The sequence below is a fragment of the Macaca nemestrina genome, chromosome 5, assembly GCF_043159975.1.
Source record: "Macaca nemestrina isolate mMacNem1 chromosome 5, mMacNem.hap1, whole genome shotgun sequence".
NCBI lineage: Eukaryota > Metazoa > Chordata > Mammalia > Primates > Cercopithecidae > Macaca > Macaca nemestrina.
Window position 1 is genome coordinate 39,180,473 of NC_092129.1, and position 25,191 is coordinate 39,205,663.

General features: G+C 40.8%; 1 long non-coding RNA gene across 6 annotated transcripts in view; it reads right to left on the reverse strand.

Moving 5' to 3' along the window:
• The window catches only part of LOC105465650 (uncharacterized), a 50,555-nt gene extending 25,976 nt beyond the window's left edge, over positions 1-24,579 (reverse strand). For 2 of the 6 annotated variants that reach the window (XR_011623378.1, XR_011623379.1), the window contains exons 1-2: positions 24,216-24,578; positions 999-1,127 (exon numbers count right to left, since the gene is read on the reverse strand). This is a non-coding gene — a long non-coding RNA (uncharacterized lncRNA). Of the gene's footprint in view, positions 1-998; positions 1,128-12,424; positions 12,543-24,215 lie in introns of all 6 variants that reach the window. The other 4 variants (XR_011623377.1, XR_977687.2, XR_977688.3 and 1 more) reach the window with 4 other exon arrangements.
• Between the last annotated feature and the right edge of the window lie 612 nt (positions 24,580-25,191).

The window sequence follows — 25,191 nt, forward strand, 5'->3', positions numbered from 1 at the left end:
AGCTGTAAAATACTACACTAATATGATAGAACAGCTGCCTTTTATTGAGGGACTTTTGTATACCCAGCCAGGGGTTCTTAAATTTTCTTGTGAATCAGAATCACCTGGATGGCTTGTTAAAACCAGGTTGCTGCTACCTTCTCTCCGTCCCAGTTTAATTCATTAGGACTCTGATGGGACTGGGAATCTGCAATTCTAACAAGTTTCCAGGTGATGCAGATACTGGTACTAGGCCAGGCCACACTTTGGACAGCAGTAGACATGATCCTAGGTGTCTTATTAAACTTCACAGCAGTCTTTTACAGTTAATGATTGAGACGCAGAGAGGGTCTGAGGTTATGAAGCTAATGATGGCAGAGCTGGGATTTGATTCAAAATTTGATGATTCAAAAGCTGATGGTTTTCCCACCAGGCAACCTGGTTTCTTACTTCATTTTACTGCCCACAGATAAAATATTTTAGATGTCTTCCTAACAAGCACTGAAGGTTTCAGTGTCAGCACCACCCCTCCCCCACTCCAATCTAATAGGGATGCATAAGAGAGGAGAGAGGTTAGGAAGTGTTTGGCTGAGAAATTCCTCAGGGGAAACTGGTTGGATGAGTTACATTCCACCACTCACATCAATATGAAGGGCTGCCTCCCTGCCCTGCTGTGGCCTCAATAACATGTGGACATCAAGAGAATAATTTCTCATCTCTTACTGCAACCACATAATAATCCTTCCTTGGAAGAGAGATCTGTCTTCTCCAAAAACCACCACCAAGTTTCTCTACACAATGGCCTAAATAACCTGTTTGTTCCGGCAGCTCAGAAAACAAAGCACTCCTATCAAACTGGTTGGTTAATGATACCCAGCAGAGCAAACACCCAGTGCATTGGCAGAACATGAGCCAGATTGGCTTCTAACAGACCCAGCTTAAGACGCCCAGAATCACCAAGTGAATCAGACACATTTCATAACTAAAGACACTTGAAGACCTAATTATGCAAATTTTACCTGTTTGTTACTTTGAGGTCTGGCCATCCTGCTGTCTTTCCATGTGTTGATAGTTGTGTGTGTAGATTATTTGTGTGTCATTTAGTCTCCATTTATTCATCCTGTGAGCTGAGGATTCTGCTAAGCACCCTACAAGGAGAAAAGTAATATTTTCTGTTTAAAACGTGTTTTGTGTGGCTTCTTGGATAGTGTCCCTGGATGTGGGTACCTGAGAACAATCCATCCTTACTGTTCCATTTCCTAATGGAAAATGCACTACTTCCATCCATGTGAAATATAGTCTGGGATGCTTTGTCATGTAAGACAAGGCAGGCTGTGCATTCCAAGAGATATTTTGTTTAGAGATGATAAGGAGCCTTGCACGCTCTTTGGCTTTATTATTTTCAACAACCCCCTAACTAGATAAGGAAAGGTTTTAGGTCAACAAGACTTGGGAAGTCTGCAGAGGAACTAGCATTCATAATCTGAGTTGCTCCAGCCGCCAGAAGTAATGTCAATAATTGACTGTTTTGTGGCTGAAGGACTATAGTAGTTATAATTGTCTGATATAAGAAATATTCAATGACATAAGGCATTTCCTATAATGAAAAGAATTAACATTCCAACTGGATTGTTGTCCTTCAGGAATGCATTCAAGATATTTCTATATTAGGCAAGAAATTTGATTAAGAGCCTCTCTCTCTCATATGAATGGTCTTTTGTTTTTTGTTTTGTTTTGTTTTGTTTTTTTGAGACACTGCTCTGTCACTCAGGCTGGAATACAGTAGCATGATCTCAGCTCACTGCAACCTCTGCTTCCTGGATTCAAGCGATTCTTGTGCCTCAGCCTCCCAAGTAGCTGAGATTACAGGTGCACCCCACTAAGTCCAGTTAATTTTTGCATTTTTAGTAGATACTGGGTTTTGCCGTGTTGGCCAGGCTGGTCTCGAACTCCTGACCTCAAGTGATCCACCCACATTGGCCTCTCAAAGTGTTGGGATTACAGGTGTCAGCCAATGTACCTGGCCATGAATGGTCTTAAAGGAGGAGTTAAAGGGGGTGGGTGAGGAACAAGAATCACAAGTCCAAGGGAGTTTCCCGGTAGGATGCGGGAGAGAAGCTTCAGGTGTGTCAGGAATATATAATCTGTAAAACCACAGCATCTTCCTTTTTACAAACAATGCTTTCAGTTTTTGCACTGCATTTAGTATCTTTCACTGCAGAGCTTTTCCCCAAACCCAGCAATTCACAAATTACACATTTGTGGAATTGTTGAAATATTTGTATGTCATCAAACCTTAGTAAACTGGAATCCAATTAGCTGGAATCATTGTAAAAATTCTATTTTTTAAGAAAATATGAGAAAATTACCTAAAACAAACACATATTACTGACTTAGTATAAAAAAAGAACATTTTTTTTCCCCAGGATATAGTACACTTTTAATAGAAATTCAGCTTAATATATTTTTAGATTATGATCATTGACAGCTGTAACGATTCCATAAGAATTTCTTTCACCAAAAGAAAATCTCATTGCTATTCTACTAAGAAAATGAGTACTAATAGATTTCAGATATATTCCTAGTAATAAAGATGAAAACAAAAGGAGCTTTCTATTTACCACTGATATAGCCACCAAGTGTAATTAGCCATTGTACTCTAGTTACCTGTGGTATATGAAAATTCAACCTATCGATCAGTAATCACACCATGAATACCAAGTACTGTTGGCAAAATTAGTATTCTATAGATCAGAAAATATAGCCCTAACATTCCCAGATACTAGTGTTAAGTAATCATTAGTAAATCAAAGCTTTACATTGCACTACATATGTATAAGGAGGTGTAAGCCAAATTTCTTTGGAAATGTCACAATCATATTTCCAGAGTCAAACTTATTTGAATATGGAGGCAATGAGGAGTAATGTGTAATACTTGGGCTCCTATGTCTGGGTTCAGAGTCTCTGGGCTCTTCTGCTTTCACGGCTTCCCAGATGCATGCCTTCAGGCAAATTGTTTCCCTCTGTTCTCTGCAAAATGGGCAGGGCAAGCATCAAGGTTGTAGAGGCGTGAAGATTTAGGGAGATAACGTGAATGAGATGCTTTTCACAAAGCCTAGCACTGAGGAAGCACCAAATTAAGTCTTAGCTATGATCATTAAATTTCCATTTGATTATTCATGCTGTGAATGTATAGATCTGTGTATTTTTTAATTTTAAGGGAAACCGACCATTTGTAGTAAATGTCTGCATAGTAACATGTAGTTTAGCAATAAATACTTAAGAATCAGGCTAACAAAATATTTGGTATTAACGCAAGGTTTTATATAGCTGTTTATTTACTTATATATTTATGAGGCAGGATCTTGCTCTGTCACTCTGGCTGGAGTAGCTGGGACTAAAAGCAAGTGTCACTACATCCGGCTTATTTATTTATTTATTTATTTTTTATTATTATACTTTAAGTTCTAGGGTACATGTGCACAACAAGCAGGTTTGTTACATATGTATACTTGTACCATGTTGGTGTACTGCACCCATCAACTAGTCAGCACCCATCAACTTGTCATTTATATCAGGTATAACTCCCAATGCAATCCCTCCTTGCTCCCCCCTCCCCATAATAGGCCCCGGTGTGTGATGCTCCCCTTCCCGAGTCCAAGTGATCTCATTGCTCAGTTCCCACCTATGAGTGAGAACATGCGGTGTTTGGTTTTCTGTTCTTGTGATAGTTTGCTGAGAAGGATGGTTTCCAGCTGCATCCATGTCCTGTAGGTCTGTTGGAGATTGCTTGAGGTCCACTCCAGACCCTGTTTGCCTGGGTATCAGCAGCAGAGGCTGCAGAAGATAGAATATTGCTGAACAGCGAGTGTACCTGTCTGATTCTTGCTTTGGAAGCTTCATCTCAGGGGTGTACCCCACCATGTGAGGTGTGGGGTGTCAGTCTGCACCTAGTGGGGGATGTCTCCCAGTTAGGCTACTCAGGGGTCAGGGACCCACTTGAGCAGGCAGTCTGTCCGTTCTCAGATCTCAACCTCCGTGTTGGGAGATCCACTGCTCTCTTCAAAGCTGTCAGACAGGGTCGTTTGCATCTGCAGAGGTTTCTGCTGCTTTTTGTTTAGCTGTGCCCTGTCCCCAGCAGTGGAGTCTACAGAGACAGGCAGGCCTCCTTGAGCTGCTGTGGTCTCCACCCAGTTCGAGCTTCCCAGCGGCTTTGTTTACCTACTTAAGCCTCAGCAAAGGTGGGCACCCCTCCCCCAGCCTCGCTGCTGCCTTGCAGTTAGATCGCAGACTGCTGTGCTAGCAATGAGGGAGGCTCCGTGGGCGTGGGACCCTCCTGGCCAGGTGTGGGGTATAATCTCCTGGTGTGCCATTTGCTAAGACCCTTGGGAAAGTGCAGTATTGGGGTGGGAGTTACCCGATTTTCCAGGTGTTGTGTGTCTCAGTTCCCCTGGCTAGGAAAAGGGATTCCCTTCCCCCTTGCGCTTCTCAGGTGAGGCGATGCCTTGCCCTGCTTCAGCTCTCGCTGGTTGGGCTGCAGCAGCTGACCAGCACTGATTGTCCGGCACTCCCTAGTGAGATGAACCTGGTACCTCAGTTGAAAATGCAGAAATCACCTGTCTTCTGTGTTGCTCACGCTGGGAGCTGGAGACTGGAGCTGTTCCTATTCAGCCATCTTGCTCTGCCCTCTCCCCATCCGGCTAATTTTAAATACAATTTTGTTTTGTTTTGTTTTTTTTAGAGACATGGTCTCACTATGTTGCCCAGGCTGGTCTCAAACTCATGGTCTCAAGTAATCCTTCTGTCTTGGGCTTCCAAAGTCCTGGGATTATAGACTTCAGCTACCAAACACAGCCAGCTTTATAATTTTTAAAACAAAGTATATAAAGACCTAAACTAATTTTTTCATAAGGCTCAACAATCTTTCAAACATACAGAGTTGATTAAAAACACTCATTTTAAATAAGAATAAAAAGTTATCTATCTATATGCAAGGTAGAAAACTGAAACCATACGAACAGATACTAAGTGAGTAGCAAAGGTCTTCCTTGACCTTTATAAAACTTCCCCTCCTCCCACAAGAATTTGTATATCTTTCTAGAATTTTTTAATGTATCTACAAGCATAAAAATATGCATATATTTATTTACAAATGGAATCACTATATCCACTATTTTTCATCTGGATATTTTTAACTTGAAACTATATCTTAAAGATACTCCTATACTTTAAAAAGATGCATGATATTCTATTATATAGATATTTCATAATTCATGAAACTTGATAAAAATTCCTGAATGATGATGTTAGAGTTCCAGTTTTTTTCTTCTTACAAAGAAAACTGGAAAATGTACCTTTGTACCTATATGCGTGTTTTTATAGGTAAATAAGGATAAATTCGGCCGGGCGCGGTGGCTCAAGCCTGTAATCCCAGCACTTTGGGAGCCGAGACGGGCGAATCACCAGGTCAGGAGATCGAGACCATCCTGGTTAATACGGTGAAACCCCGTCTCTACTGAAAAGTACAAAAAACTAGCCGGGTGAGGTGGCGGGCGCCTGTAGTCCCAGCTACTTGGGAGGCTGAGGCAGGAGAATGGTGTGAACCCGGGAGGCGGAGCTTGCAGTGAGCTGAGATCTGGCCACTGCACTCTGGCCTGGGCGACAGAGTGAGACTCCGTCTCAAAAAATAAAAACAAAACAAAAACAAAAACAAACAAACAAACAAACAAAAAAAGGATAAATTCCCAGCAGTGAAGATATAGTAGAACACGTTAATGACACTTAAAAAACAAAGTTAAAATACACCTTTAATGAGATTACTCAGGGCAGATTGTTAAGTTTGTGGATCAGCCAGGTCCTCTCCTTTCCTGCTTACTAGACATCATATCTCACTAGAGATTAACTTGGGGCATATAGTTTTGAAGCCAAGAGTTTAGGACATTGGACCCCCACTATTTACTAGCAAGACCAGATAGTTACATTCTCTAGTCTAGTCCTGCCTGTTGTGGTTATTGTGAGAATCGAATGAGATGTTGAAAATCAGCATTGAACACAGCATTATTTAGCACTGGTGTTTTAGTCCATTCTGCTATAACAAAATACCAAAACTGGGTGGCTTGGAGACAATAGAGATTTATTCCTCACAGTTCTGGAGACTGAGAAGTTCAAGATCAAGGCAATGGCAGATTCAGTGTCTGATGAGGGCTCACTTCCTCACAGACAGCACCTTCTTACTGGCAGGAGGGGCCAGGGGTTTCTCTAGGCCTTTTTTGCAGGAGCACTAGTCCCATTCCTGTGGGCTCTGCCCTCACGTCCTAATCACCTCCCAAGTGCCCTGTTGCCTAATCACCTCGGGGGTTAGGATTTCAATATATAAATTCTGGAGGGACAAAAACCTTCAGTTCATTACAACTGCTAACCCCTCAGTACATGTAGCAATAAATAGTTAATAATTTCTTATTAATACTTTCTAATTAATCTAGTGATGATTATTCTTAAGGAACACTAGACCAGGATTTTCCAAATTTCCAATTTTTTCATATCGACCTAAGCAGTGTTATCCATTTATCACTTACTTGGTGTATATTCCCTCCTATGCTTAAAGACTATCATTAATTTTTCTCTTGAATTTTATCTACAGATTTCAAATATCTTTACATTTTCTCCCAGAACTATTTCTCAAACAGTGAAGTCAGTTTTATTACCCTGCTTCAGGCCTTTACCCAGTCTGGAGAAAGACTGGGCACCTATTCTACAAGAAACCTGGTCCAGAGCTGGATATAGAGGAAAAAAAAAAAATCAAATTCTTTTTTTTTTTTTTTTTTAAATTGAATTGTTCACTGAGTAGTAACAGGCAAAAACCATGATTGCAAGAATATCTGTGAAGGTTACTATGTTACCAAAGGCCTTTTGAATGACTGTCTGAGGCTCTGCTCTCAAACCCTGGCAGTGGAAAGCAGAGGCCTGGTGAGCCAGGCTCCCCTGCAGCCCCACACCAGGCTCTGCCCATCAGGAACCCCACATCAGAGGAGCGAACTGAAAAGTAGGAACCATATGGAGTCCTTTATTTATATTTTTTTCTTGGGAGGCGACAGTGACAATTAGAGCGTCTGGCAGCAGGGGCAGAGGTTCTGGTGTTTGTTGTCCAGTGTCAGCCTGGACTTTGGCTGCCTCTGCCCAGCGGCTGGGCAGTGTCGGGGAAGAGGGCATGGAGACCTCTCTGGGCGGTGCTCCTGGGTGCATGGCCCCCAAGGCTGGCTCTCTGGCTTTCTTGCAACAGTTCTGAATGCTGCTGCATTTCTTTGCTGCTTAAAAAGGTTGAATGAGTTTGGCTGTTTATAACTGTGTACCCCAAACCCCAATTTCCTCAACCCCTACACTCTTCCCATTTCCTCATTTCAGTGCATGGTAACTTTGTTCTAAGCCAGTTGCTTGGATCCATCCATGACTTCACTCTTTCTCTCCATTTCTCTCAATAGCAGCATTAATTATTTTCATATTAAAGACAGAGTCTTGCTCTGTTGCCCAGGCTGTAGTGCAATGCTGAGATCACGGCTCATTGCAGCCTTGACCTCCTGGGCTCAGGGATCCTTCCCATCTCAGCCTCCCAAGTAAATACAGGCACATGTCACCACACCCGGCTCATTTTTTAAAATTTTTAAAAGAGATGGGGTCTCACTATGTTGCCCAGGCTAGTCTCGAACTCTTGGCCTCAATTGATTCTCCTGCCTCAGCCTCCCAATGTGTTGGAATTACAGGCATAAGCCACTGTGCCCAGCCTTGTCTTTATCGATAGGCTCTCAGCCCCCATAGCCTATTGTTACCCAGATACTAGAGTGATCTTTCAAACAGTAAATCAGATTATGCTGCTCCTTTTCTTAGCACCCTCCTCACTCTGATTAAAGAGTTCTACTGTGGCCTCCAAGACCCTAAAGGGGCTGCTCCCTTGTTGTTTATCTTTAACATTATCAAGCATCCACTTCCTTCTGCACTCACTGCTGCCCACACACACTGGCCCCAGGTTTACAACCTTCTCCCAGGCAGCTCCCACACACTGCCCCTTTGCTAGTCTCAGAACCCTCCCAGCACGCCACCACCTCAGGGCCTTCTTGTTGGATCTTTTGTGCCCGGCAGAGCTTCCTCCTCTCTAAGACCCCCACTCTCCATCATTTCTGCAGTACCTAACTACCTTATTTCTTCTAATGCCCTTCCCTTAATCTCCCCAGGTCACCACACCCAGTTCTCTTACTCTGCTCTGTTTTTTTTCCACAGCATTTCTTTTTTAAAATTTTCTTTCTTTCTTCTATTTTTCAGTCCCCAATGTGACAGTAGCCACAGCATTCCTTATCCTTCAAAATATGTATCAGTTTGCTTATTTGCCTATTGTCTGTCTCTCTCCCTATTAGAATATAAGCTTCATGGAGGCAGGGACTGTCTGATTCCTGCTATACCCTTAGGGTCTAGAATGTTGCCTAGTTAATAGTAGCTACTCAAAAAATGTTTGTTGCATAATTAAATGAGTGAATAAATGAATATGGATGCATACGGTATTCTCTATTGTCTGAGAGTTTATAAGGAGGTCATTACCAGTCACTCAAAGAAACATTGTAAAGGCAGCAACCTTAATGAAAAAAAGTCAGAAGCCTTGAAGGAAATGACCGATTTTATCAATGTTCTACATTTTAATGAAAAAGAAAAGTTTACTCTAAGATTTACTAAGGTCTGACTGAAGGCTTTCTTAACCTTTGTCAGAGACATCCGTGGTACAATTTAAGGGGCACATTATGGAACCACTCGCCGAAACCAACTATTTTCTCTGGTCTATCATAATGTCTAAACTTCTCAGTATTTATTATTTTATTTATTTTACAAATATGCCAGGTCCTATTCTAAGAAGTTGGGATATAGCAATCAAGTCAACATCCTGTCCTCATTCTAGTTGGGAACAGACCATAAAGGAGGAAACACATGTATAGCAAGCACCAGGTGGTAATAAGAGCCAGGAGAACAATGACAACAAGTGAGGGAGAGGTGGAGGTAGAGATGGGTCTGTGTGGCTTTTAAGGTAGGGAAGCCAGTGTTAAGGAGGCCCAGATGAGGCACAGGAGGAAGCTATGCAGACAGTGTTCAAGTTGCTTTGAAGACATCTCCATGGAGGACAGCGAAGGTGACCTTTGGCTATCTAGGAGATGTTGCCTAGGCATCCACCATACTCTTGGAGTTTGTGTGTTTTTGTTTGTTTTTGAGACGAGATCTCACTCTGTCACCCAGGCTGGAGTGCAGTGGTGCAAACATGGCTCACTGCAGCCTCAACTTCCCAGGCTCAATAGATCCTCCTACCTAAGCCCCCCAAGTAGCTGGGACTACAGGCACTCACTACCACACCCAGCTGATTTTTGTATTTTTTGTAGAGACAGGGATTTTGCCATGTTGCCCAGTCTGGTCTTGAACTCCTGGGCTCAAGTGATCCACCTGTCTCGGCCTCCCAAAGTGCTGGGATTACAGATGTGAGCCACCACATCTGGCCCGAGTTTGTGTTTTTAGCCTAATTTCTGTGTACGATGTTTTACTCGATGTAAAATAATAGCCTCAATTCTGTGTACAATGTTTACACTATTATAGTGCACGTATTACTTTTAAAATAATGTGCTATAGCCATATATAGACTATGCGAATTTGAGGTTCTTTCTACATATATCTCAAAATCATGAGGATGCATGCTGCCATGCCATTCATTGCTCAGGTGCCAGTCACTAATGGTAAGGAGCTGGGATTGCACCACAGTCAATAGTCAGAGGCTACACAGCTTTTTCTTGTTGTTGTTAAAATAAAAATGAAAGCGAAAGACAAGGTGAGTGAGTATATAGCTAGAATTTTTATATCTCTCTACCTCCAATTTGTCAAGACTTTGGGTTGTAGCATTCCAGTTTATTGGAAACAAGCTTTGTTTCAATTATGTTTACCCAAAGCCAAATTCAAGTCAGTTTTCAGGATGTTTGATTTTGATTTTTCTCCTGCCAACATTTGCCTGATGGGGTTGAATTTTATGTTTTCTGCATAGTTGTCTTGCGGGGAAAAAAAAATTGTGTAGGAGCTATAATTATCATATAACTATCAAATATCTTCATTGTAATTTTTTTCATCCACTAACTGTGTGACTGGAAACAAGGCCTATGGCCACTCTGTTTCACTTACACAACATGTGAAATGAGGATAATATCTGACATGTATCCTCTTTCAGAAATACTTTGAAAGCATACTTCATGCTCGTAGAGGGAAAATGACACATTGCATTTAAAGCCTTATTAGTCCTCTCATCTGAGGATAATTGTCATGTCTCCACGTGTCTCAGGTAGCCTAAGATTTTGGGAAAATAGGAAATGTTGAACTATTTTGCGTGCAATTTCTAGGAAGGAAGTGCATTTTTAAAGAAAATATTTATTTATTTATTTATGAGACAGAGTCTTACTCTGTCACCCAGCCTGGAGTCTAGTGGTGGGATCTCAGCTTACTGCAACATCTGCCTCCCAGGTTCAAGCAGTTCCACTGCCTCAGACTCCTGAGTAGCTGGGACTACAGGCAGTACACCACCATGCCTAATTTTTGTATTTTTAGTAGAGACGGGGTTTTTTGGCCAGGCTGGTCTCAAACTCCTCACCTTAAGTGATCCACCTGCTTCAACCTAGGAAGTGCATTCTTCTCTTGACTTTTCTCCTTATGTGTTGAACACAGTAGACCATTTCCCTGGGGCCACCTTGTACCACGAGGTGACATATGGACAAAGACAGTGGCCTGACTGAAGATTTCTCAGGACCAGATGGGTGGGAATCTGCCCGCTTTCCCTGAACTGGTCATCTTTCATGTGAGGGAAAAGTAGATTTCTTCTCTTCTCTTTTTTTTTTTTTTTTTTTTGAGACAGATTCTTGCTCTGTCGCCCAGGCTGGAGTACAGTGGCATGATCTCAGCTCCCGGGGTTCAAATTACTCTCCTGCCTCAGCCTCCTGAGTAGCTGGGATTACAGGTGTGTGCCACCATGCCCAGAAATATTTTTGTATTTTTAGAAGAGATGGGGTTTCACCACATTGGCCAGGCTGGTCTCGAACTCCTGTCCTCAAGTGATCTGCCCACCTCGGCCTCCCAAAGTGTTGGGATTATAGGCGTGAGCCACCGCGCCCAGCTTGATAGAGAAGTAGATTTCTTTTTCGTGTAAGCTGCAGTCATTTTGGATTTTCTATTATGGCAGCCAAACCTAACCTTCATTAATGCACACCTGTGATTTGAAAGCGTTTGGGTGCTATTAAAAGCCACCATATATTTCTTCTCGTTTTACTTCTTCAATAATCCTATGAAGTTCAAGGAACAAGAATTGTCACTCCCGCTGGGCACAGTGGCTCATGCCTGCAATCCCAGCAATTTGGGAGGCCAAGGCAGGTGGATCACGAGGTCAGGAGTTTGAGACCAGCCTGGCCAGCATGGTGAAACCCCATTTCTACTAAAAATACAAAAAATTAGCCAGGCATGGTGGTCCGCGCCTGTTGTCCCAGCTACTCGGGAGGCTGAGGCAGGAGAGTTGCTTGAGCCCGGGAGGCAGAAGTTTCAGTGAGCCGAGATCGCACCATTGCACTCCAGCCTGGGCGACAAAGAGAGACTGCGTCTCAAAAACAAAAAACAAACAACAACAACAAAAAGAATTGTGATTCCCGTTTTCCAGTCAAAGGAGCTGACCTTGTAAGAAGTCGAATGACTTGCATGTGGTCAATTAGCAAGTAGAGAAGCTGGAACAAATAGAGGTGTATTATCTCTTTACAACAAATCATACATATGCTTACATGTAGACACACAAACATGGTGCACAAGGCTTTGGAGTAAGACAGACCTGACATCACATTTTTGTGTTTCATTCTTGTAAATTTAAGCAAATTACCTACTTTTTCTGATCTTCATTTCCTTATCTGCAAGATGGTAAACAACATCGCTAGCAATTAAGAATTTCAAATGAGATAATGTTGGTGGTCCTGATCCAGGGTGTGGTATATAGTAGATACTTAGTAAATAGAGCTCTATTGTTAGCAGAGGCTTATCCTTCTAAAGATTATTTATACTGTGACACAAAGAGGGTAAAAAAAAAAAAAGGAAGAAAGAGAAGAGAAAACATTACTCAAATATGGAAGTAAAATGGAGTGTAAACAAGAGCCTAGAAAGTCTGCTTCAGTTTGAAGTTCTGCGTCCATAAGGAATTTGAAATATTTTGATATCTTTCTGGTTTTAAAGACCAGATTAGGCTGGGCATGGTAGCTCACACCTTTAATCCCAGCACTTTATGAGGCTGAGCAAAGCAGGTTGATCGCTTGAGTCCAGGAGTTTGAGACCACCCTGGGCAGCATGGCAAAACCCCATCTCTACCCAAAAACAAAACCAAAATTTAGCCAGGTGTGGGGACATGTACCTGTAGTTCCAGCTACTTGGGAGGCTATGGTGGGAGGATCCCTTGAACCTGGGAGGCCAAGGCAGCAGTGAGCTGTGATGACTCCACTGCACTCCAGCCTGGGTGACAGAGTCATACCCTGTGTCCGAAACAAAACAAGAAGAAGAAGAAAAAAAGACCAGATTAGTGGGCCTGGGTGACCATGTTTTTCGAACCCCTGGAACATCCTAAACATACTTCTTTCTATCTGTATTTGGCATTAAATGTCACAGAAAAGTATTCTTTGATTTCAAGCTCCTCATGAAGCTCAAGAAGACGAGAAAGTAGCCATTCCAAAGAAATTTTATTTTATTTTATTCTATTTATGTATTTATGTATTTATTTATTTTTCAGATGGAGTCTCCCTCTGTCACCCAGGCTGGAGTGCAGTGGTGCGATCTTGGCTAATTGCAAGCTCTGCCTCCCCAGTTCCAGCAATACTCCTGCCTCAGCCTCCCCGTTAGCAGGATTACAGGTGCACGCCACCACATCCGGCTAATTTTTGTATTTTTAGTAGAGATGGGGTTTTGCTATGTTGGCCCAGGCTGGTCTCATACTCCCGACCTCAGGTAATCCACTCACCTTGGCTAGGATTACAAGCGTGAGCCATTGCACCTGGCCAATTCCAAAGAAATTCTAAATTTCCCTGGAAAAAATAGGAGTGGGAATTCCTAGAGTAGTACATTGAGTTTGTTCCTCAACTATTATTTGAATTCACCCTGCAAAGGTGTGGTGTCAGGTGGGCGTTGTGTAATGGGATTTGAAGGACAACTGTGACCATCTATAGCGAGCTGAGATTTATAAATTTCTTGAGTAGGCATTTTAGACAGGATAAATGAGGCATTGAGAGTTGATGCTTCCCCAAGTTGAATGAACACATCAGGTGTTACATGATTAAGATTCTGTTTTAAGTTAGACTCAATCCACACTACAGACGTGGAGGGTCAGAATAATAATGTGAATCAGCATGTGTTGTAAGATGCATTGCATTTCTGCATCTGTCAGCAATGACAAGTGTTCTTTCTCTTTTTCAGACTCTACTAGATAAGTTGATGTTTGCTTCATTCTTGTTTTGAACAATTGACTATATCAAGTAACCATTTGTTTATGCCCATATTAGGCAGTACAGTATCTGATGGAAAGGACTCTGATAATTCAATTTAATATCTAACTTGCCTCGGCCAGGCGCGGTGGCTCATGCCTGTAATCCCAGCACTTTGGGAGACTGAGGCGGGTGGATCATGAGATCAGGAGATCGAGACCATCCAGGCTAACACAGTGAAACCCCGTCTCTACTAAAAAAATACAAAAAATTAGCCGAGTGTGGTGGCGGGGGCCTGTAGTCCCAGCTACTCTGGAGGCTGAGGCAGGAGAATGGCGTGAATCTGGGAGGCGGAGCCTGCAGTGAGCCGAGATCGCACCACTGCACTCCAGCCTGGGTGACAGAGCGAGACTCTGTCTCAAAAAAAATATCTATATCTATATCTATATCTATATCTATATCTATATATCTATGTACATATATATAAAAAAAAAATCTAACATGCCTCACACTGTGACACAGCGGGAGAGCCCGGAGTGGCAGCTGTTGGAATGACTGCACTCTTCCTGCTCAAGTCTGACCTTTCCAAGGTAGGATTTGATTACAACTAGCAATATGGAATTACAGACAGGGAGAAGTGCCGAGACCACAAGACATCAGGAGACTAAAATAGCAAGGTGGTGAGGCAATCTGCCTTTTATTCCCCTTTCAAGCTGTGAGAAGTAGGCAAATGATGCAGCTGAACAATGCCTCCTTGACTTCAGGGTATAAAAACCACTTTCATGAGCTTCGAGTCAGGGTAAGTGGGGAAAATGGCGCTAAAAGTAAATAAAAATAAACCACATTTAGACCCAGTCAACTTAGGATATTTTGTAGTACAAGCGCCAATCTATATGGTTCCTCTGAGATGCCCACATCTCAGGAAGCCACAAATTTAACTACCAGAAATGTTCTGAGAAAATAAAATAAGAAATTCTAAGCTTATAAACGCTTTTGTATGTGCTATTTTAGGTAGTTTTCAGTATGAGTCATTTATCTCCTCCCACAACTGAACTTCAATCATATTTCAGGATATTCTAATTAGTTTCTCATTATCTTTTAAATTATTATTTATTTCTGCATGTATTCCTTCCTCAATTTTTAAAAATTTATCATTAAATTTATTGCTCGTAACTCTTTTTCTCAGAAACTCCAAGTTTCAAGAGTTTCTCTTATTGTTATTATTATGTTTTGAGACGGAGTCTTGCTCTGTCACCCATGCTGCAGTGCAGTGGTGCAATCTTGGCTCACTGCAACCTCCATGTCCCCAGTTCAAGTGATTCTTGTGCCTCAGCCTCCTGAGTAGCTGAGATTACAGGCATGTGCTAACACACCCAGCTAGTTTTTCTATTATTAGTAGAGACACGGCTTTGAACTCCTGGCCTCAAGTAATCCACTCGCCTTGGCCTCCCAAGTGCTGGGATTATAGGTGTGAGCCACTGTGCCTAGCCAAGAGTTTCCTATATGATGCAGTCATGCTCTGAAAAGGATAAGCAATAATATAATATGCAATAATATAATATGCAATAGACAATGCAATAATAATATATGCATGCATATGTATAATATTTTATAACTACAAAGACTTTTGCATATATTATCTCATTTAATCCTGAACACACAATAACATCCAACCCTCCTCCTCTTCCTCCTGAGCACAGTATTAACTGTTCCCTATGCAATGTCTCTAGAGATGAAAGAGTCAGGAGAGAAAGACATTAAGGAATATATTTGCATATATTAGGGGACCATGAAAGGTCATTGAACCAACACTACATACACTAGGCATGAGCAGTCCCAGGAAGGGTGGCTTCTCTGCTGTTTATTTCTACTATCTGGCATTGCGCAAGTTAGAACCTCTTCAGACCTCTGTTTGCTCATAGCCAAAATTAACACACACCTGCCCTGACTCCCCGACAGAGTTACTATGAGAATCAAATTAGGTGACATGTGAGAAAATATTTTATAGTTTGCCAGATGCCAAATAAATATTTTTATGAACTTTCTTTCCGTACTTCACTTTTGTGACATCAATATTTGTGGCATCAACCTAAACAGAAGCTTCAGTCAATTAAAGAATAGAAAAGATAAACATTTTTAGAACTGTAAAGGATGTTCTAAGAGTTTCTTGGCCCTTTTACTTTTCTTATAATCAAAACATAAAGCCATTCACCTGGCAGCTGGGTACCTGAATTATAATCTAGTAACAGTTGCGCTCAAGAGGAAACCAAGATCCTATGGGACCTTTTACAAATCAGGGTTTTTATTTTTTATTGTTCTCAAAGTGAAGTCTGCAGATCACCTGCATCCAAATCCCATGGCATAATTATAAACATTTCTGATTGCTGCACCCTACTTCTACCCACTGAATCAGAAGCTCCCAGAATATGGGCCCAGGAATAAACCTTATTTTAGAAAACACACTAGCTGATACTTATGCTCACTAGTCCAAGAAACCCAGAACTTACTGGCTGAAATTTGCAAGTTGTAAGAGAACATTTGTTCCTCATTTCTTTCCAGCAGTACAAGATTTCTCTATCAACATTCTATTAAAAACAGATATGAGCACGTATGTGAAATCAAAGCAGCACTCCACTTGTGTGCAAAATTTGACATCATTTTTTTGAAAGTGCTTTGAAGTAGTGTTATCTCAGCTTTCTTTAATTGGATGGTGCATTTATAGGAGGAGTTGGGAAAATATATTCTCTTCCCGTGTTATTCCTGACCTCTATTCAAAAAACTAACAATCTCACAAGCAGTTAAATTGATAACCAAGCAGTCATTCTCCAATTCGGAGGAAGCCTCAACTCACTTCAAGTAATCACATTAAAATTCTCAAAGTGTCACCAGTCTGCACTGTACCTTGAAATAGAAAGATAGAGGTTTTGCCTTCAGTGTTCAATGAATATAGAGTAATATAATGTAATTTCAGAAGCTATAAGCTTATTATCAATCAGCTTCATAGAAACACAGGACTGAAATGGATTACTCATTACTAAGTCAACAGACAACTATGTGCCTGGCACTGATCTAGGGTTAGGGCCAGAGGAGTAAGTAAAGCAAACAAAGCTTCCCTGGCACTTACATTCTGGTTGGGGAGGAAGAGTGTGCAGAAAATAAACAACAGGCTAATATTTAATATTTCTAACATATCAAATGGCATGTTAGAAGATAAGAATAATGGAAAATGGTTTACTGCAACAGAGTTTTCAGAAGGGATTAGATTGCAATTCTAAATATGAATAACACAGCAAAAAGCAAAAAAAAAAAAAAAAAAGGGAGTGGTTTTGGCTGGTACACATAGGTGTTAGTTTGTACTCTTGAAAGCTAATGGAATATCCATAGACACTACTATACTAAATTTTAAACTCTAGGCACTGCAAAACGAGAACACTATCCACTTCTTCACACACATTTGTAGCCACCTTTACATTCGCGGCACCATCTGTAGTTATGACCGATCTCTTTTTCCCCTGAGGCATGATCCTGTCTTCTTACCATTCCTGATATCTTCTTTCACAATCGTGCCCTGGGTAATGGTGCTCAGAAAAAGAAGCCAATCAGGAGATTTGTTTTCTGTGCCCTTTTAACACTTCTTACTCAACCACCCAAACCATCTTGTATCGGAAAGAGCATCAAAGCCATCCTCTGGACTCTACACAGGGTATATGGATATTCAGTTAGCTTGCAAGAGTACAAACTAATACCCACGAGTACCAGTCAAAAAAAATCCTTTTTTTTTTTCTTTTTGCTGTGTTATTCACATTTAGAATTGTAATATGACCCTGTCCGAAAACTCTGTTGCAGGAAAGTTTTGGAAAAGAACATGTAGCTTATCTGTGTCTATGAAGTCCTTGTTATTTTGGAAAAAAGAAAAGAAAACAAAAACATCAACAGCTATATATTTTCTTTTTATTACTTACTATCATTCCAGACTACAGTGCAGAGTCCCCCCCCGCCCCCCCCGCTTTTTTTTTTCTTTCCAGAAACGTATCAGCAGCAGAGATGTCGCTATTGTGATCAGAATTACTTTGGTAGGTGTGTTTTGGGTTTCATTTACTTTTTCACATTTGTGTTTCTGCTTATATAAAATAGTTCCCTAGGGAAAAATACATGCCAAAGTTAAACTTCACATGAGTTAACTACCTGCAAATTACAGCTGTTAGCCATTTTAAATAAAACACTATCCACTGCACTATAAAAAAGGATTTCATTTTCATAATGTTAATGTTATTCCATTGAACAGTGCAGTTAGAAATCCCAGAAGCAAATGCAGTACAAATTGTAGAGCAGCTGTGTAGAGGTGACTTCTAATCATAATTGAACACAAAGAAGAACAAATAAATCAAGGACAAAACTTCTCAACTTCTGATGCCTGGCAATGTCAGTTTTAAAGCCAGATACATATCAAGCGCCTTGCAAAACAAAAATTACACAGCAGCTAGAAGAGTGACAGCAGAACCCCCACTCTTTCTGGGAATACTCCCATATACCAGAAGCACAAGGACTTTATTTTGAAACCTGATTACATATTTGAAATTGCCGGTGTTCCTGACTTTAGCTTCTTGGCAGAAATGCCAGCTGAGTGCGCACATAGCATAGGTGGTTGATGGCAAACAAGACACCTCACAGCTGCAGGCAAGGAGCTGCTTCTGAGGGCATTCAGTCTGGACAGTGCCAAGGCAGATAGGCACGATACGAAGCGAGAGGACAGGCTGGAATTTGGGGTTTTTGTCATCATTGTGTGTGTTTAAAAATATATCAGTGCATTTTTGAAAGTTGATTGGGGTTGGATTTTCAGCTGAGGCCTCATTCTTAGGAAATAACATGATGGCAACAAATGTCAGCCTTAGCTAGTGGCCCTTGAAAAGCTAAACTGGAATGAAAAGAGTAACTTGGCAAGGGTTCCCACATGCTGCACTCCTTCTTTTGTGCTCTTCCTTTCTCCTCAGCCTGCTTTGCCAAACATGCCACCTTCAAGCACTGTTTTTAGGGAGAAGAGGCCATTCTCCCCGAAAAGGGAACAGCTGAGAAAAGAACCAGCTCGCAGAGGGAGCAGGGACGCTCCTGTTTTAAAGCCATGCCGCAGGGCCTATGAGTTTGCAACAAGAAAATGTGTTCTTGTTTCTACCTTACCTAAGTCCAAAAAAAAAAAAAAAAACACTTTTTGTTAGCCTTTTAGTCCTAAAGAGTGCACTTAGTGATAAGACGGTGCTTCTGGAAGTTCCACATAAGTGCTTTTCTTTACCCACGTGCAGAAGGCCCAAGAGTTGCAGAATCAGAACAGTTTGTGTGCTTTTCCATGTTATAGCTTATGTATATGACTATTCTAATCTTCCATTAAACAGGGTGTCTTACCCAGTCTGCAGTGCTAAGCATGTGTGAGTGAGACTGGAAGACATTGTTCATAATAATCTTTTCCTAAGTACCATTTATAAGAAAAAGGCTTCCATTATTTTTAAAAAACCAACTAGGAAATATAATATTTCTTCACAACGAGCTATAGCCCTTTTTCAGATGTCCTTTGGCATCTCAGTTTTAGGAGTCATACAAGTCTCTAGCCTCACTGTTCATTGCCCTGACTTGTGCGTGAGATGCTTTTAGTCCTTCAGCCAGTTCAAATCAGGAATGAGATGCATTTGAGCTGGACTTCTTCTACTCTGCCAAGCAGATAATCCCCTAACGACTGGTCAGCATTTTCATCCCAGAGAGTCAAAACTGACCTTTCAGTAGCAGAGGTTGCTTTAGGTTTGTGCAGAGTAACGTTAAAGAAAAATAAATTCCCACTTGTGGGGTGCCACCGCCGTCCCTTTCATTGCCTGCAGTTCCTAGCATTTCTTTTCCAATGTGGACACTGCAAAACTGTGATTCTTCGAAGTGGTTATTTAGTTCCTAAAACATTTAGAGTTGGGGCAAAATTTGCATAATTCTATTAAAAGGCTTACACCTCAGCTTTGAAAAATATTTGAGAAAATGTGATTTGTTGGGGAAGGAAGTCTTATCTTTTGGCCCAGAAGGTGTTTCACGGAACTAAACTTGTTAATGTTAGGATTGCCTGTTAAGCACCAAAAAGTGAAAAACAGAGGTTAAAAGGGTTTCTTTTATCTCTGCTTCAAGTCTGCAGTGGTTTGAAGCTTAAGATGGAGAAGGATTTGGGTTTTTTTTTTTTTTTTTTTTTCACTGCATTGCAAACTTGGAAACTGGAGTCATGGTACAGTGATGGGAAACACAGGTGCATTTCTGTAGATTTTAAAATAGGATGTACTGGATCTTTTCAATTGAGGACAGTTGATTTTGATGCCGTTACAGAACTTGAGACGATCTGCTCTAGATCAAACCTGAGATTCTGTCATCATGTCTATTTTTGTTGTATGCTGCCTATCACTCATAGGTTGACAACCAGTCTGACACACATTTTCTTTTTCTTTCTTTCTTGCTTGCTTGCTTGCTTTCTCTCCTTCCTTCCTTCTTCTTTTTTTCTCTCTCTCTCTTCCTCCCTCTTTCTCCTCTTTCCCTTTCTTTCTCTCTCCCTCCCTTTCTTTCTTTCTCTCTCTCTTCCTTCCCTCGCTTCCTTCCCTCGCTTCCTTCCTTCCCCTCCTTCCTTCCTTCCTTCTTTTTCTTTCCTTTCTTACTTTCACAGGGTCTCACTCTGTCACCCAGGTTGGAGTAAAGTGGTGTGATCATGACTCACTGCAGCCTTGAACTCCCGGGCTCAAGCAATCCTCCTGCCTCAGCCTCCTGAGTAGCTAGCACCATAGGTGCATGCCACCATGCACCGCAAATTTTAAAAATTTTTTAGAGTCAGGGCCTCACTATGTTACCCAGGCTGGTCTCAAACTCTAGGCCTCAAGTGAGGCTCCCATCTTGGCCTCCCAAAGTGCTGGGATTACAAGCGAAAACCACTGAGCCTGGCCTTGGCTTATCTCAATACATTTTTCTATACTCTACTCAATACATTTTCTATACTCTACTCAATACATTTTCTGTACTCTATTCAATACATTTTCTATACTCTCAATACACTTTCTATACTCAATACATTTTCTATACTCTACTCAATACATTTTCTGTACTCTACTCAATACATTTTCTATACTCTTTTCTATACTCTACTAAATACATTTTCTATACTCTATACTCATTACATTTTCTATACTCCACTATATACATTTTCTACACACTTATACTTAATACATTTCTATGCTCTCAATATATTTTCTATACTCAATATATTTTCTATACTAAATACATTTTCTATACTCTGAATACATTTTCTATACTCAATACATTTTCTATACTCAGTACATTTTCTAGACTCTACTCAACACATTTTCTATACTCTCAATACATTTTCTATACTCCATACATTTCACATACTCAATACATTTTCTATACTCAAGTGTGTGAGGAGCCAAACACCTTCAACAATGTAAATGTTACAAAACTGATTGCCATTCAAATGCCTCCTGCAGGAAGCATAGGTCTCCCCTAAAGTACCTGCTGCTCCAAGAGCTGAGGACTGTATATGCAGATCATCATCTGTCATGCTATCAGGAAAGTGTGTGAAGATCACTACTTCTACCCTGCTGGAGTGCACACAGCCACCATTCCAGAGCTGCCCAGAACCTGAAGCCTACCCATCTGTATCAGGACCTTTGTCTTGTCCAAAACTTTCTGAAGTCTCATCTAGGACCTACCCTGACCTGTGTCTTCATTTTCATTCTCTATTCACCTGAATTGTTGTCAAGACCAGAATAAGACTTTTAGAGTCCTTGAGTTCCTCCGTACATAAATACAAATACCATTTTATTTTTTGAACTAACATAAAGTTCATAAGTATGCTGATAGTAGAATGGCTTTTCAGACGATTTATTGATTATGAAAGTCTGGGTGAATTTATTAAAGTGAAAATTTTCTGATGTATGTTTATTTATTTATCTGTGCCTCCAGGATAATCCAGTAGTGACTTTAGATAGCATCTAGTGGCCATTTCCTCCCAACAATCTTTCTGCCCCCTGGCATAGCAAGATGACTTATACCAGCTCTTCAATACTGAAGATTTTACTGGGCCCTTGCTGTATTTCATATTTAATTTAAAGCCTTTTCCTGATGGTCTTGTAATTGTTCTTATCCAACTGGTCTTGTATTTCTGTTTCTTTTTCTGACAAATAACCTTCCTTACCATGTTTTTCACCCATCTTGCCACCTGATTCAAATACATGAAGTCAACCTTTATTTAGAGAAATAAGATTTAGGAAAACTTTTCAAAAAGTTTTTAAAAACAGTTTTAAAAAGTAAAATGTTCATCTGGGAATTGCTCTGGGAGAATATATATGCCTGGCTATCCATACATAAATGTGTATCTAGTGCAGTGATACACATGCGTATTACAAGTAAAATTCATATGTTGAAGATTATTTGGACAGAAGTAGACTTGATTAACTAGAGTTGCCTTTTTAGGATTGATGCCTGAGAATCATATTCTTATTATGTAATACATAGGCAAAGTTATGTTACTGTACTTAGATGCAGGGCAAAAATTTATGATGTTCTGCCAAAATTGCCACCTGAGGACACAGAGAACAAAGAAACAAAAAGTCCTAATCTGATTAGAGCTTAATGAACCAGTCTCAAGTCTGTTGGGAACTCACCAAATCCAAGTCATTCCAATGAATAAACAGTGGAACAAAAACTTGGAGAACAAAAAGTTTTCTTAATTATTTGCATTCTTTTGGCAGCTGTAATTACAGGATATTTTCCATTGTCTATTACCACTTGCCCCTGTGCTGTTATGCTTTTAAGATGTGGTTTGTTCTCTTTTGCCATATAATTATGATAATCACTAAAATGAGCAAAATTTTCTTCTAAAATATATAAAAGATAATAGATATATGTTTTAACCTAACTAGAACTTGTAGATGAGTGGCAGTTCCAGGTTAGTTTCTCTGTAATTTAGTACAACCACTGATTTAAAGCACACCAAACACACAAGATATCATAGTACACGTTATATAGTTAAAATTTAAAAATCAGTAATTTTTGTAGTTAACATAGTGATATATTTGCCCTTTATTCCAAGATACGAATTTTTAAGATAACATTTCTTTCCTGATGACTGCAAAACACTCCATGTTTATTTTAGGAGAGTGGGAAAAGCCTGCAACCTAGAGACATCCACCGTTAATTATTAGGTACATGAACTCTACTTCTAGTCTTTTTTTCTGCACATTTTATTTTAATAAATTACATATTATAATTGTTTTTTTAATTTTAAAAACACATACATATATCATAAGCAATTTTTCTTCCCAGTGACTATTCTTCTATATCATATTTTTATTATTTATTATTAATTTATTTTGGAGACAGGGTCACACTCTATTGTCTAGACTGGAGTGAAATGTTGAGATCATGGCTTCCTGCCCCCAACCTCCCTGGCTCAAAAGATCCTGCCACCTCAGCCACCTAAGTAGCTAAGACTAAAAGCGTGCATCACCATGCCCAGCTAACTTTTTAAATTTTTGGTAAAGATGGAGTTTCGCTATGTTGCCAGGGCTGGTCTTGAACTCTTGGCTTAAGAAATACTCCCCACCAAACAAGCATTGTTGACTCCTCTGGAGAGTGCTCATTCTGTGGGTATTAAGCAGGAAGGCAGGCCAGACGTGGTGGCTCAAGCCTGTAATCCCAGCACTCTGGGAGGCCGAGGCGGGTGGATCACCTAAGGCAAGGAGTTCAAGACTAGCCTTGGCCAACATGGTGAAACCCAGTCTCTACTAAAAATACAAAAATTAGCTGGGCATGGTGACGTGCACCTGTAATCCCAGCTACTTGGAAGGCTGAGGTAGGAGAATTGCTTGAACTGGGGAGGTGAAGCCTGCGGTGAGTTGAGATTGCGTCACTGCACTCCAGCCTAGGCAACGGAATGAGACTCCATCTCAAAAAAAAAAAAAAAGAAATCCTCCCGCCTCAGCTTCCCCAAGTGTTGGGATTATAGGCATGAGCTACTGCATCCAGCATGCTTCATATCTTTGAATGGCTGCATAGTATTTTGACATGTATATACTAAAATTCAAAAATGGTTTTTAGACCTGATGGAGTTCTAGTGGTACGTCCAGCTTCAGGTCATAGCTTCTGGTGGCAGGCTGATCGGGGCTGCAGTCTCTTAATTACCCAGAGCTGTTACTTTTATTGATTTGAATGTCTTGAGACGGCCAAGCCCTTTTCTATTTGCTCTGTTCTTAAGTACAAAGCCCCACATTACCCATTGTTTTAGATCTACCTACTCCTGCATTTTACCCTCACATCGGAGTCTGCCACCTTTGGTATAGAATGAACGAGAGGTAAGGGAAATGTTAAAGGATTTAAATATGATTGAAAATAACTTTCCTGGAGGGTCAATCACAGTTTAAGTGGGAGCTACTTTTTCTTTCACTAATGAGCTGTTTCATCCCTTGTAACTAGCATTATTTTGTCTTTGCGGTATCCAATGGGTGTCCACTATGTGCTATTTGGAAAGGAAAGAGAACAAGAAATTAGGAAATTGGGTCGTGATGGGTCGGCTTAGTTATCCTGGCAGCATTTTACCCAGAAATCACTGTTTTGTTTAGTCCTGGACAGGGTAGCCCATGCTGTGGTAACAAATCAACCCTGAAATTTCTGTGGCTCAGCAAAAAAAGTTTATTTATTGCTCACCCAGAGACGGATGGAGGCTGGCATGGGTTCGCCTTCATCCTGTGATTCAGCAATGCAGGCTCCTCCATCCGTGGTAGCGCCAAGTCAATATGTAGCTTCTCAGGTCGCTGCTAGAGGAGAAGAGAAGAATGGAAAGTCACACCAGCTCTTAACAGCCTCAACTCAGAGACGACATGTGTCTCTTCTGCTCCCAATCCTTGGTCCAGAACTAGTAATGTGAGCTGCTGAAAAATGTCAGGAGTGCATTTGGAGAGAGCTCTCTTTGCCACCTTATTTCGTACCAAACCACAGAAACAAAATTGGTGACTCTTCTTAGTAAACTAGAACAGAGTTATCAAAAGGACTATTAGGATCAGAGCAGCTGGAATGACCAATGAGATGAAGCCAGGAGAATTAGAACAGAACCATTATGAGCAATCATAATGGTCACAATGGGAACAAACTGACCAAAGGGCTTACTGGATGAAGCTAACCAGATAGAGTGAGACCAGAGAGAAGATGTGGCCCAGGAAGTCATAACCTCCTGTTCCTGACTTGGACTTTCTGTAAGTGTGATTCCCAACCTGGTTACTCATCAGAATCATACAAGGAACATTAGAAAAGGTAGTGTTTTAGCCTCACCTGAGGCCTATTGAATCAAAATCTCCTGAAGAATATAATATTCGTATCATATATATATATGATATACATATATTATACTTTAATTCTTTAAGTTCTGGCGTACATGTACAGAACGTGCAGGTTTGTTACATAGGTATACACGTGCCATGGTGGTTTGTTGCACCCATCAACTCCATCATCTACATTAGGCATTTCTCCTAATGCTATCCCTCCCCCAGTCCCCCACCCGCAGACAGGCTTCGGTGTGTGATGCCCCCACTCCGTGTCCATGTGTTCTCATTGTTCAGCTCCCACTTATGAGTGAGAACATGTGGTGTTTGGTTTTCTGTCCTTGCGTTAGTTTGCTGAGAATGAT